General features: G+C 37.2%; 1 protein-coding gene across 3 annotated transcripts in view; it reads right to left on the bottom strand.

Annotated features, from left to right (window-relative positions):
* FRYL (FRY like transcription coactivator) overlaps window positions 1-14267 on the bottom strand; it is a 262440-nt gene that overhangs the window by 221554 nt on the left and 26619 nt on the right. For all 3 annotated transcript variants that reach the window (XM_039241070.1, XM_039241072.1, XM_039241069.1), the window contains exon 2: window positions 4317-4492. The gene's annotated coding sequence lies outside the window, so the exon portion shown is untranslated. The remainder of the gene's footprint in view (window positions 1-4316; window positions 4493-14267) is intronic.

Below are 14267 nucleotides of genomic sequence, written 5' to 3' on the forward strand. Positions count from 1 at the left end.
CTCTCTCTCTCTCTCTCTCTCAGAAACAAATTTTTAAAAAATTTTTAAATAAATAAAAACTAAAAATAAAATGTCTATGAGGAAATTTTAAAAGTTAAAGATATTCAGTTTCACTTATGAGTGAAATTAACATGACAGTGATATTCCATTCAGTAAAAAAAATCAAAAAACAAAAGTTTGACAACATATTCTGTTGCTGAGGTTATGCATAGACAAATAGGCACTTTCACATATTACCAATGGGAACACAGAGACACGTGAGGAACCCAGTTCCTATAGTATTATCCCTGGGGTCATTGAGAATCAGAATTCTTAGCTAAGGAAAAAAGATACAGATGTAAATTAAAAGAGTAAAAATCTTATAGGGCTAAAACAGAATTGGAAATATCAATATAAACTCATGAGGTTCTTAATCTTAAAAAAATTTTGTTTTCCTAATTTTGACTGCTGAAAAGATCCAGTAACAATGATCAATCTATTAGAAATGAGAACCCCTAGAGGCCAGATTGTAGTCTTGAAATTCTATTCCCCAGTAAAGGAATCAGGGGTCCTATGGGTCCAGCGATACCAGGTGTAGAGATAAAATGTACATGATGTGCCTGGAAATCCTTGTTATACCAGATAATCAAAGAAGCTATCAAAAACTACTAAAGTCATGTCAAGATAACTCAGTAAGCAACTTAAAAAGGCCCCCACTGGCCAAAGATTAAATAATTTAAGCATCAATAAATTAAGGACGATGAATTTTTAAAAATCCAGTATGTTTAAATCTGAGTCCATAATGAGTTAGGGGAGAAGGGGCGACCCTAACTGATCACTATCAGAGAAGGCTAGTATAACCAACTCGTTGTTTTGAAACTGGTAAATCAAGGGAAACTATCGAGCTTTTCTCCAACCTTTCCTATACATACTATACTACCAGGCAACAAATAGTACATGAGGAAGTTTCCCTTTATCAAATATTTCACATAATAAGTGAACAATAAAGTTACAGTATTAAGACATCACCATCTTGCAACCCCTAATTATTTAGTAGACCTAAAGCAGGGAGTTCATTGCCTGTTTTTGTAAATAAAGTATTATTAGAACACAGCAATGCCCATTTGTTCACATTTGGTCTATGGCTGCTTTCCCATTACAAGGGCAGAGTTTAGTAGTTGCATCAGAAGAAACCAGATGGTCCACAAAGTCTAAATATACAGTATAGGCCCCTTGCAGAGGTTTGGCATTCTCTGATCTAAAGCACTGAGCATAAATGGCAACTGAAAGAGAGACAACTAAACACTTTGTGTACCAGAAACTTGTCAAAAAACACAGACTTGCCAAAAGAAATTGAACCTGAATCTAAGCAAGTCTCTAGATCCAACTACCAATTAACAAGAAAAACAAAGGACAGATGAGTATTTCTTTTTTTTAAGATGGCATTTTTAAGTAACTTCTACACCTAACGTAGGGCTTGAACTCACAACCCCAAGATCAAGAGTTGTATGCTCCATCAACTAAATCAGCCAGGCACCCCGCCAGATGAGTACATTTAATCACTTCACAGGAATGTAATCAGGAACATCCACATCTATGGCCCAAAGAACCAATTTGTTCAACAAAAATTTTAAGGACAAAAGGCAGGGGGAACTTAGGAGAAAAATCGACTAATTGCATTGAAGGGAGGTCTTATCTAGATCCTGATTCAATCAGGTCAACTGCTTTAGAAATGTATGAAAGAATCAAAATTACCACCAACTTCCTATCTTATTACATTTGGATTATTGCTGTTTTTTTAAAGGTGATAATGGTATTGTGGTTGTCCTTTTTAAAAGATTTTCTGCTTTAAGAATACATACTGGAGGGGTGCCTGGGTGGCTCAGTCGGTTAAGCATCCAACTTCAGCTCAGGTCATGATCTCACGGTTCGTGGGTTCAAGCGCCCCATCAGGCTCTGTGCTGACAGCTAGCTCAGAGCCTGGAGCCTGTTTCCGATTCTGTTGTCTCCCTCTCTCTCTGACCCTCCCCTGCTCATGCTGTCCCTCTCTCTCTCAGAAATAAATAAAACATTTTAAAAAATACACACTGGAATACAAATAAATTATATGATCTAGAATTTGCTTTAAAATAATACAGAGTAGGAGAGAAATCCATGGAAGACAGACAAAACAATTTGGCCATGATTTGATAATTATTAAACCTGAGGGATGAATACAAAGGGATTCATTACACACTAGTCTATTTACTTTTGTAAAATTTAAAATTTTTTTCCGTAATAAAAATTAAAATAAGGCAAAATCTTTCTTATTCAGTCACAGAAAAAAATCTGAAGTGAAATGAAGAGGAGGTCAGGAAGTATGCTAGATCACCCCAAAAAGGCACTGGGCTGTGAGAAGATGTGGAATCTTTCAAAAGAAGGGAAAGAAGCCAACTTTGAAAAGAACCAGTTCAGAGATCAAGTAAATGATTTTTACAAACTTAGTTATGTGCCCTTTTCCAACTATATCAAGCACCTAGAACTAGGGAAAAAAGGATATATATGGCAAATGAACTTAGGTTTGAGATTTGAGATTTGAGATTACGACACATTCCTCAGAGTTTTAAAAAGGCAAGACTATATAAGATGCAAGAATGACTATGGAGTTTGGGTAAGTGGAAAGCTAATGAGACTAGCAAATAGCCCACTTGGTTAAAAAAAAAATGCCAAGAAACTACAAGTCATAATTAATACTAAAACCAGATTTAAGAAGTGGGATGTGACAGAGGGTTATGATCATGACTGGCAACTTTCTAAAACCTAAGAAATTAGAAATGTTCCAGATGATGGTGAGGTCTCAGGTTAAGAAGTGATGGGGTGTGAGCAGTACGTAGACTTTCTGGGCTCCAGTCCTAATGAACAAATGCTGAGTAACTAATTGGTTTCAACTACCAATGAATCCCACCCTTCTCCCAAGCTATTTCTAGAGGTATCTGTATGTGTAAAGGCCCTAGGATTGGGAGCTATGGTCTAAGATGTAGTGATATTGGAAAATTAGTAAGATGAAAATGATGGATGCTAGACACATCAAGGAAGCAGGATGAAAGCCACCAACATGATAAAAGAGACATCAGGGTCAAATAAAGGAAAATTCTAGAGGTCAAAAGAAGAGAAGGATAAAAAAAATGTGGAGAGAAAGAATAAAAGACCTCAACTTCAAAACAAAATGATTGAATGAAAACTGTTCTGTTAGTGAAAACCTTATTGTAACCCCATACTTTAAAGAATATAGTCTAAAAATCTATCAAATAGGTTACAGAAGAAAGGTTATCCTCTAAAAATCAAAAAACCTACCAATTTGTTCATTATGATCATAAAGTGTTAGATAAATGAAAGCACCAAAAAACCTGATTAAGTCATTTAGTTTAATTCTCTCATTTAATAGATGAAAAAACTGAGGTCTACTAAAGCTAATTAACCCACACTCAAGAACACTATACAATTAATGATCAGAACTAAGGCTAACATGTACCCTACTCTTCACTCACCCTCTTGACCCTGCATCCTCATCCAACGCCATGGTTTCAATTTGGTGACTGACTTCCCTACAATACTAAAAGTCATTATATATTTCCATGCATCAGTAGTAGGCATTTGATAAATATTTGTTGACTGACAATCAAAATGAGCCTACTTCAGCAATTTTCTTTTAAAGGTCTCCCATATCAGCAACAGGTTCTGCTCAATTTTACTCCTCTGGCCCCCAACAAAAATGCATTGAGGAAGTCTCAGAGATGTTCATAAAACATGTTGGCTAACTAGCAGCCATGCTTCCAAAAAATGCTAGAATATGAAAGGAACACATAGCGCCAGAAAAAAAAGAAAAAAAAAAAAAGAGTTGGCGGCATCACACACTTCTCTTATCATCTGCAAAAATGTGTAATTATATAATGTACATCGCTAAAAAGATGAGATTCTTGACCGGATGGACTCAAAGTACCTAAATAGACAGGAAAAGAGAGCAATAGGATCAACTACCTCAGCCTTACGATAAGGGATTATGGAGTACCCACAGGAAACATAATGTACACACACATTTATGTATTTTTAATATATTCTCTATAAATATTACATATTCTACTGGACCTAGAATCTCATATGGAAAGAATGTTTGGAAGCCTCCAAAAACCTGATGTTACTGCTATTTTTAGATGTGACTTTTTAAATTTGAAAAAAAAAAAAAAATGCAGGTATTACTCATATGTAAGAAGAGAAGGTGTAATAGAGGGAAAGGCAATCCAAACAAAAATTATTTTCACAAACTTTCTATTATTCTTTCAAAAAGTCCATATCCTTACCACTTAGAAAGGGTTGGTGAGGCACAGAGTTTGTAAAAAAGACACCAATTTTGGAAAGGATCCATCTAGAAGCTTTTTCGATCTGGAGCTTGTACTTTATAGGCACGCAAGTGGGCACACTGGTGCAGAGCGGTAGTGATTCACCATGTACACAGCAGAATATGGAATGTTCAAGGCTACGAGATAAAAAAAAAAAGAGAGAGAAAAGAGAAAAATAAGGCTGGTGATTAGTAACACCCATGTTTAAAACAAAAGTTGTAACATTTTAGCAGTTTTTATAGACCAAATATCATTACTGAAGGTTTTGTAACTGAGAATCTGAACAAGAAGAACTTACATAAATATCTTAACTACACAGAGAAAGAATCTATCCGGAGAGAGAAAACAAGAAAATGAGAATTCGTCTTCTGAAGGTACTAAATTAAAGATTTCTTTGTCACCCATAACATCTTTCTCAACTGTAAGTTTCCATATTACCATCTAAACACAATTACCTGTTTCTTAATGAAACAAGGGCAATCAACAAGAGAGTGCTTCCACAGTACTTGAGGACATATACCTCAAGGGAATTGCGGTAATGACCCCAGAACTGACTTTATTTCAAAAGGTACCCCACAAAGTACCCTAACAAATAAGTACTCCCTGTTCCTGGTGGTAGTGTCAATATCTACAAAGTTAGGAATGAATTTATCCTTTGACACAACAATCTTCTTTCTGGGACATTCTCCTACACATATATTCGTACACTCACAAAGTAAAGTGTACAGCAAGATTGTTGTGAGATTGTTTGTAAAAGTGAAAAAATGAAAACAACCCAAGTTACCCATGACCCAGCAATTCAACTCCTGGGTATATAACAAGATCAAGTGATAAAATACAACCATGCAAAAATATGTATATAAATGTTCATAGCAGTGTTATTTGTAATGACAGAAAGGCCAAAATCAGACAATGGTCATCCACTTTTACAGCAATTTGACAGAGTAAATTTATGTTCCTTGAATATAACAATGAAAAGTGTGGGCTTGATTTTATGTGTCATATAAAAAAAAAAAAGACAACGGTCATCAACTGATGAATAGATAAATAAAATGTGATAGATCCCATCCAATGAAATATGTCTGCCACAAAAAGGAATAAAGTAATGATACACACTACAGCATAGAGTAATCTTAAAAACACTATGCAAAACCAAAAAAGCTAGTCACAAAAGGCCACATATTACATGATTCTATTTATATGAAATGTCTAAAGTAGACAAAACTACATACAGAGAAAACAAATTAGTGAAGGGCTGGGAGGGAGGGGGAGATGGGGAGTGACTGCTAATGGGTACAGTGTTTCTCTCAATTTCCAGTCACTTGCACTCTGACCCAATACTAAATACTAAAATACTCTTCCTAATGACTTAGAAAGAATTCTAAGTGCCCATTCTAACTTGTATCTGACCTCCCCTCTCTCCCTACTCCAATGAACCTCAGATTGCTGCCAAGTGCAAAACTATGATCACAAAATTCTCTGGCTTCGTAATACAGTGGTACTCCTAATTCCTACAGAATAAAGTCCAGAAATTCATTAGCCTCAAAGTCAAGATCCTAATGGCAGAGAATGAACTACGAGCACCTCTCCCTGATATTCTCTAGACTCCAGGCATGCTGAACCCTGCTCTGTGCAAACATACCCCATTCCTACTCCCACATCTTTTTTCCATCTGGAATGTCCACCCTTTGTTTCCATGCACTGAAATTCCTCTAAAATTATTTTTTAAGTAAAAAATCACTTATCCAACCAAAGCATTGGCCTTTTCAACTCTCACACCTTCAAGGACTACTTTATAAAGAGTATATGGTACTAAAAGTACTATAAGTATTATTAAGTATAAACCAAGAAGAGCCAACATATATCACTCAAATGTTACTGCTATTCGCTCAACAAAGTAATCAATAAATATTTTTTAAACTGACATACAAAATAAAAACTTGTGTTTTCCAGCCATACTACGCTCTTTGCTCTAAAAGCAACAATTTAAGGTTTGGGATCTTTAAAGTCACAATGATGAAAATTTCTGATAATCAATAGTTTTCAACTATTGGGAATCTCATAATGATTCATGGTTTAAGAAGAGCAACCCATTATTTCTTTATTTAATCAAGAGCAACTTGATTTGTAATCATTTCACAGTATATGTCGAGTCATTATGCTGTATACCTTAAACATATACAGTGGTATATGTCAATTATACCTCAATAAAAAGGAGGGGGGGGGACAACTTGATTCCCTTTATTCAGTAATATCTACCAAAAATAGGAAAGGAGGGCAAGTGTTACCAAAAGACAATAGTTTCACTATTTTTTTTAAATTGTGGGAAAACACACCTAACATATAATTTCCCATTTTAATCATTAAGTGTAGAATCAATAGCATTAAGTACATTCACCCTGTTGTGCAAACATCACCACCCATCTCCAGAACTCTTTCTATCTTACAAAACTGAAACTCTGTGTCCATTAAATACTAACTTCCCATTCCTTTCCCCCGCCCCCAGCACCAGTAACAAGCATTCCACTTTCTCTGTCTCGGGAGTCTGAATGCTAGGGGGACCTCTCGCAAGCGGAGTCACACAGGATTTGTTCTTTGTGACTGGCTTATTTCACTAAGCATGATGTGCTCAACGTTCATGGGGTTATCATTTTTCAACAGGAACTTCAAAACCACACAAAGGACACGGTTTAAACAGATTCTAGTTTAAACTCAAGGTTTAAACATACTCTATATACTCTGGAGATTTAGAGGGCTCAAATTACAGAAAGAAAGGGAAAAGGAGAATAACACATACCGGATAATCCGGTATGATACCAGGCATTCTGCTCCACACAACTCTGAGGAGGTAGTGTTATTATTATTCCCAACTGATAAATGACAAAAAAGGGGGCCCAGGGGCCCATGCAGTATTAGCTAGGCCTCCTAATGCCACTCTCCTATTTCCATTTTGTTCTTATCATAGAACATATCACTATCTGACATCTATCCATATATCCATTTATTTATCTCCCTAAGTACCAATTATATGTAGACCAAAAAAAAAAAAAAAATTGAAAATCACTACACTAGTGGAAGGGTCACATTTACATAACAAAGTTGTATCTATTGCACAACAGTTTAACTAAACTTCTTACAATCTCTGGCTTTTCTGAGATGCTTGTCCCTAAGTACACTTTTTTTTAAAAAATGTTTATTTTTGAGAGCGCAAGAGACAGAGCACAAGTGAGGGAGGGGTAGAGAGAGAAGGAGACAAAATCAGAAACAGGCTCCAGGGCCTCCCCGACGTGGGGCTCGAACTCACAAACTGTAAAATCATGACCCGAGCCAAAGTTGGACACTCAACCGACTGAGCTATCCAGGTGCCTCCATAGGTACATTTCTTTAGATACTCGGAAATTAGGAGACTTCACTACTGCCAAAGATCTATTTAGAGGGATGGGAGGTAGAAGGCACTGGAAGGCAAGGATAGAGGATAAAATTCTAACTGGAAAGTCCAAGGAGGCTTGTGTCCAGTGACCCCAAATCAATTATTATAACATTCTTATGTTCTATAAATTTTATTGTTTCTATCAAACTTCACCTGAGGACTTTTTTACTAAACATGAGTTTACAATACAAGGGAGAATACCAGAGGGTAGTGATAGATAGTCTACTTATACCTTAAATATATTCTCACTATAATATTAGCTGTGCTTACAGTAATTTGACTTCCTTCTGTTTCAGAATAAAAGGAAGTATTCCCACCATCCTGTATTGCTATATTTTGTCCTTCAAATTAGTTAGAACTTTTATTACATCTCAAGAAATGAAAAATTAAATACCTAACATTTAACTTGCTTAAACTACTTTTATCATAATTCAAATTATAGCAAATATGTCCATTTCATAGAATATGAAATGGTATGAAGCAAAATCTGATTTTTTAAGGACTCTCACTAAATAAATCCCCACTTAAAGTCTACAATCCCCATTGTTTTCATAAAATAATTTCTTTTAACCACAATGTGAAAAATGTTACTCATAAAAAAAGTACAGTGTTCACAAAATAATTTTATCTTCACTGATAAAATAAGAAGTCAGTGGTTTCCTTTTGTGGTAAACAATGTGTCTTAGGAAATACAGTCCCTGCTAAATGTCTTTTACATTTTTTTACACACAATTGGTTCAACTTCCTAATAATCACCATTTACCAGAAATGTGAAAGAGAAAAATCTATCAAGATACGTAATGAGATTAAGCAAGCCAAAAAGAGAAAAATAAAAGAAAATTACAAAAGCTCCCTAAGGAAGGTAGGGTGGAGAAAACTCCCAACCCAACACCATCTCCAAGCTCCTTTTTAAAACTGAGAATGTCAGGAAGCCCCACAGCGGGCTCTGTGCTGAGAGTGTGGAGCCTGCTTGGGATTCTCTCTCCCTTTCTCTCTGCCCCTCCCCCACTCACGCTCGAGCTTGAGCTCTCTCTCAAATAAATAAATGCAAAATTTTTTAAAATATTTTTAAAAAGACTGAAACTATCAGTTTCAAGTTGACAAAAATCTACATCTTTTTTCTTCATTCCCAAGGGATCGTGCCCATCAGCATGCAAACATATTATGTGATCCTCACCATAAGGGAAGAAAAAAAAAGAGGTCTCCCATGATACTGCAATTTATACTAAGAAACACTTATTTGGTCTTCAACCCATTTCTGGGACAGAACTCCTAAAACCCTTAGAATATCCTAAGTGATGAGAGCCTTAAAGGTGTCTTTTGTTGTTAATGAGGTGACTTTGGGGCCACACCTAAGGATCCGAACTAGTTGCCAGAAGCAACCATATGATTAGAGGGCTGGAACTTTCACTGTCACCATGCTCCTCACCTGGCATCAGGAGGAAGCTGGAGAATGAATCAATCACCAATGGCCAAAGATATAATCATCATGCCTGTTGCAATGAAACCTCCATAAAAACACAAAAGGAGGAGGTCTGTCTGGAGAGCTTCTGGAATGCCTACATGCAGACATGGGGAGAGTGGCCCACTCTGAGGAGGGCAGGGAAGGTCTGGGCCCTTTCTCCATACCCTGCCCTATGCAGCTCTTCCAACTGGCTGTCCCTGAGTAAAATATCCTTTTATATAAACTAGTAATCTAATAAATAAAATGTTTCCTCAAGTTCAGTGAGCCACTCCAGCAAATGACTTGAACCTGAGGAGAATTTGCTGGAACCTCTAATCTAAAGCCATTAGGTCAGAAGCACAGCCTGACAACCTGGACTGGTGTCTGAAGTGTGTCTGTGGGGGCAGGAGTTGACACTGGGGACATGGTCTTGTAGGACTCAGCCCTTAAACTGTAGGATCTGATGATATACCCAGGTAGTGTCAGTATTGAGTTGAATTGTGGGCCACCCCACTCATGTCTGAGAATTGCTTGGTGGTATGGGAAAACCCATGTATACACATCCTTGAATTTATGACCAGAATGTTTATTACCTTGACCACAAAACCCCTGTCCATGACTACAGCATCTCTCTGCTCCCTTCTGCAGTAAAATCTTCCACAAAGTTGTCTCTATACAGCATTTTACTAGCTTCCCTTCTTTACCCTATTTCTCGTCTATCCGTTCCAAGGCTTTCTACCTTCCACTCCACAGGACTGTTGGTTGATGTCACTAATGACCTCTACACCTCATGCAATCAGAAGGTCAATATCAGGCCTCATCTGAGTTGACTACAGCAGAACTTCCCTCCCTCCTTTTTGAAAGACTGTCTTCACCTGGATTGCAAAATGCCACATGCCTGGTTTTCTTCTTCCTATGAGATGCTCTTCCTCTGCCTCTTCCCCACCTCAGAACACTGAAGAGCCCAGGGTCAGTTGTTGGCCCTCTCATCCACTGACATTTACCTCTAAGTGACCTTATCTAGTCTCAAGGCCTTAAATTCAAATTTGAGATTTGTCAGCATAGAGATGGTATCTCTAACCCCACTCTCTCTCCTGAGCACTAACCTCAAAAATTCAATCATCCATTTGGACATCAAATAGGATCTCAAACTCAACTCTTAATACACCCCCCTAAATCTTCACCTGCCTCCAACATTGCACCTCAGTAAGAATACCATCATTCTTCTAGAAGTCCTCACTTCATCTTAACAAAAAATAAAAAGATGAACTGAAAAAGCAACAACTCTTCTTAGATGCATGAGAACATTGAGGTCATAGGGCAAATCAGAACTCCCAGAATTGAAGAAACAGACAAATACTAAGAGTCACAACTTTTGAAATAGAAACTTCCATGGAAATCAGTGTCAGGGTAAGAAAACCTGCACTTAAATGACAATTTGCCGGAGGTTCAGTGTGGACAACTCTGAGAGACAAAAACTCCAGGAAGATCCAGTCATAGGAGAAATTCTACACTTTTATGTATGAGTTTTATCTCCAAGAGCTAGATCTGGTTCTCACAATGAGTATCAGAGAAAAACGCCTTCATGCTTCCCAGTGGAAGGGCTGGGGGTAGGAAACATTTCGAAATACTCCAAAGCATTCTATTCTTCTTAACAAGGTCAGTCTTCAGGAGAAACTATTTAACCAAAGCCTAACTGACCTGGGGGAAGGGAAATAACCAACTCCAGCCCACTGAAGCCATTCTTTCCTACCTAAAGGCAGAAAGGGAGGACTGAAAAGCACTTATGAAATTCACAGTCCAGAGGCACAGGCTCACTAACACACGGACACTAATCATAGAACCACAGAACAGGTCTTCTCTTCCCACACCATACCACATTACTGAAGGTCTATTTACAGCCATTTTCTCAAAATCAGTACATCATGTCCAGCTATTAAGAAAAAAATTACAATGCATACTGAAACACACACACACACACACACACAGTTTGAAGAGACAGAGTAAGCACCAGAATCAGACTGAGATATGGTAGGAATGTTGGAATTATCAGGCCAGGAATTCAAAACAGTTATGATTTATATTTTTACGGGCTCCAATGGATAAATTAGAAAGCATGCAAGAAGAAACGGTCAAAGTTAGCAGAGAGATGGAAATTCTAAGAACTAAAAGAAACAGTACATCAAAAACACTAACAGAAATGAAGAATGCCTTTAATTGGCTTATTAGTAGACTGAAATTGGCTGAGGAAAGAATCTCTGAACTTGAAGACATCTCAATAGAAACCTAAAAAGAAACAGATTAGAAAACCGAAAAGAAAAAAGAAAAAAGGAGTGCCTGGGGTGGCTCAGTTGGCTAAGCATCCGACTTTGGCTCAGGTCATGATCTCATAGTTCGTGAGTTGGAGCCCTGCATCAGACTATGTGCTGACAGCTAGCTCAGAGTCTGGAGCCTGTTTCAGATTCTGTGTCTTCCTCTCTCTCTGACCCTCCCCTGCTCACGCTGTCTCTCTCTCACATGCTCGCTCTCTCACTCTCGCTCTCTCCCTCTCTCAGAAATAAATAAAGCATTAAAAAAAATTTTTAAAAAAGAAAAAAGACTGGGGCCACCTGGGGTGGCTCAGTCAGTTAAATGTCCAACTTCAGCTCAGGTCACGATCTCAGTTTGTGAGTTCAAGCCCCACATTGGGCTCGCTGCTGTCAGTGCAGAGCCTGCTTTGGATCCTCTGTCCCCACCCCCCACTCCCATCCCTCTCTCTGTCCTGGGCTCAAAACTGAATAAAACATTTTTTTAAAGTTAAAAAAAGAATTAGTTGAATCAATTAAAAAGATAAAAAGAAAGAAGAAAAAAAAAACAAGAATAGAATACCCTAGCACTGCAGGATAACTACAAAAGATGTCACTTATGCATAATAGGAATAGTAGAAGAAAACAAAAAGGAACAGAAATATTTGAAACAATACTGCTTGAGAATTTTTTCAAATTCACATCAGATACCAAACTACAGACAAGGAAGCTCAGAGATCACCAAGCACAATAAATAACAAAAGAACTACAAACAAGCACATCATACTCAAACTACAGAAAATCCAAAATAATAAGTCCTGAAAGAAGCCAGAGGAGGAAAATACCCTACCTATGAAGGAGGGAAGGCAAGAATTACATCTGATTCCGGGGCGCCTGGGTGGCTTAGTCGGTTAAGCGTCCGACTTTCGCTTAGGTCATGATCTCGCGGTTCATGGGTTCGAGCCCCGCGTCGGGCTCTGTGCTGACTGCCAGCTCAGAGCCTGGAGCCTGTTTCAGATTCTTGTCTCCCTCTCTCTCTGACCCTCCCCTGCTCACACTGTGTCTCTCTCTCTCTCAGAAATAAATTTTTAAAAACATTAAAAAAAAAGAGGGGGGGGCAATCCTCCAAAACCTAACAATTCTCAATGTGGATATGCCTAACAATAGAACACCGAAAAATATGAGGCAAAAACTGATAAAACTGCAAGGAGAAATAAATGAATCTACTATTATAATTGAAGGTATCAACACTCCTCTTTCAGAAATGAACAGATTCAGCAGGCAGAAAATCAATAAGGACACAGCTGAACTCTACAACACCATCAATCAGCTGGATATAATTGACATCCCTAGACTACTTCATTCAGCAAGAGCAGAGTACACATTCTTCTCAAGCTCACATGGAACATTCACCAAAATGGACTACATTCTGGCCCACAGACTACAGCTTAAGAAACTTAAAAGAACAGAAATCCTACAATGCCTACTCTCAGTTCACAGTGGAATTAAACTAGAAGTCAATGACAGAGGGATAACTGGAAAATCACAAAATATCTGGAGATCGAAGAACATATTTCTAAATAACACACGATCAAAAAAGAAATCTAGGAAGAAATTTAAAAATATTTTGAACTGAATGAAAATATTTAAAATTTGTGGGATGCAGCAAAAGCAGTGCTTAGATGGAAATTTATAGTAGTAAATATATATGTTAGAAAAGAAGATCTAAAATCAACAATCTAAGTTTCCACCTTAGGAAACTAGAAAATGAGCAAATTGAATTCAAAGGAAGCAGAAGGAAAGAAAGAATAAGAATGAAAGCAGAAATCAATGAAATTGAAAACATGAAATCAATAGAAAAAAATCAATGAAACCAAAAGCTGGCGAAGAAAAACAGGAGAGAGGACATAAATCACTAATCAAAAATGAAAGAGGGACATCATTACAACTTCCACGAACATTAAAAAAATAAAAAAATACTATGAACACTTATATGCCCACAAATCTAATAACTTAGACAAAATGGACTAATTCTTTGAATAGATAATCTGAATGGCCCTATATCTATTTTTCAAATTCAATCAATAAATAACTTAATTTTTATTCCCAAACTGAAAGCACCAGACTCAGATATGTTCACTGGTGAATTCTACCAAGCATTTATAGAAAAACTATACCAATGGTCTACAATAACTTTCAGAGGTTAGAAGCAGAGAGAATACTTCCTAACTCATTTCATGAGGCCAGCATTACCAAAACAAAAACATTACAAGAGAAGAAAACTATACAGACTAATAACACTCATTAACATAAGTGCAAAAATCCTCAACAAAATATTAGCAATAACATATAAAAGGAATTACACACCATGACAAAGTGGGATTTATCCCAAGCATGCAAATATGGTCCAACATGTGGAAATCAATTAATGTAATCCATCATGTTAACAGGCTAAAAAAGAAAAATCATAGGTCCACATCAATAGATGCAGGAAAAGCACAAAATCCAGTGCCAATTTATAATAAAAACGCTCAATAAAATAGGACTAGATAAACCACATCTTCTTGATCCATTCGTCCGTTGATGGACACTTAGGCTCTTTCCATGTTTTAGCTATTGTGGAGAGTGCTGCTATGAACATTGGGGTACATGTGCTCCTATGCATCAGCATTTCTGTATCCCTTGGGTAAATTCCTAGCAGTGTTATTGCTGGGTCATAGGGGAGTTCTATTGTTAATTTTTTTTTTTTTTTT

The sequence above is a fragment of the Hyaena hyaena genome, unplaced genomic scaffold (assembly GCF_003009895.1).
Source record: "Hyaena hyaena isolate Hyena2069 unplaced genomic scaffold, ASM300989v1 scaffold_187, whole genome shotgun sequence".
In the NCBI taxonomy this organism is placed as follows: Eukaryota; Metazoa; Chordata; class Mammalia; order Carnivora; family Hyaenidae; genus Hyaena; species Hyaena hyaena.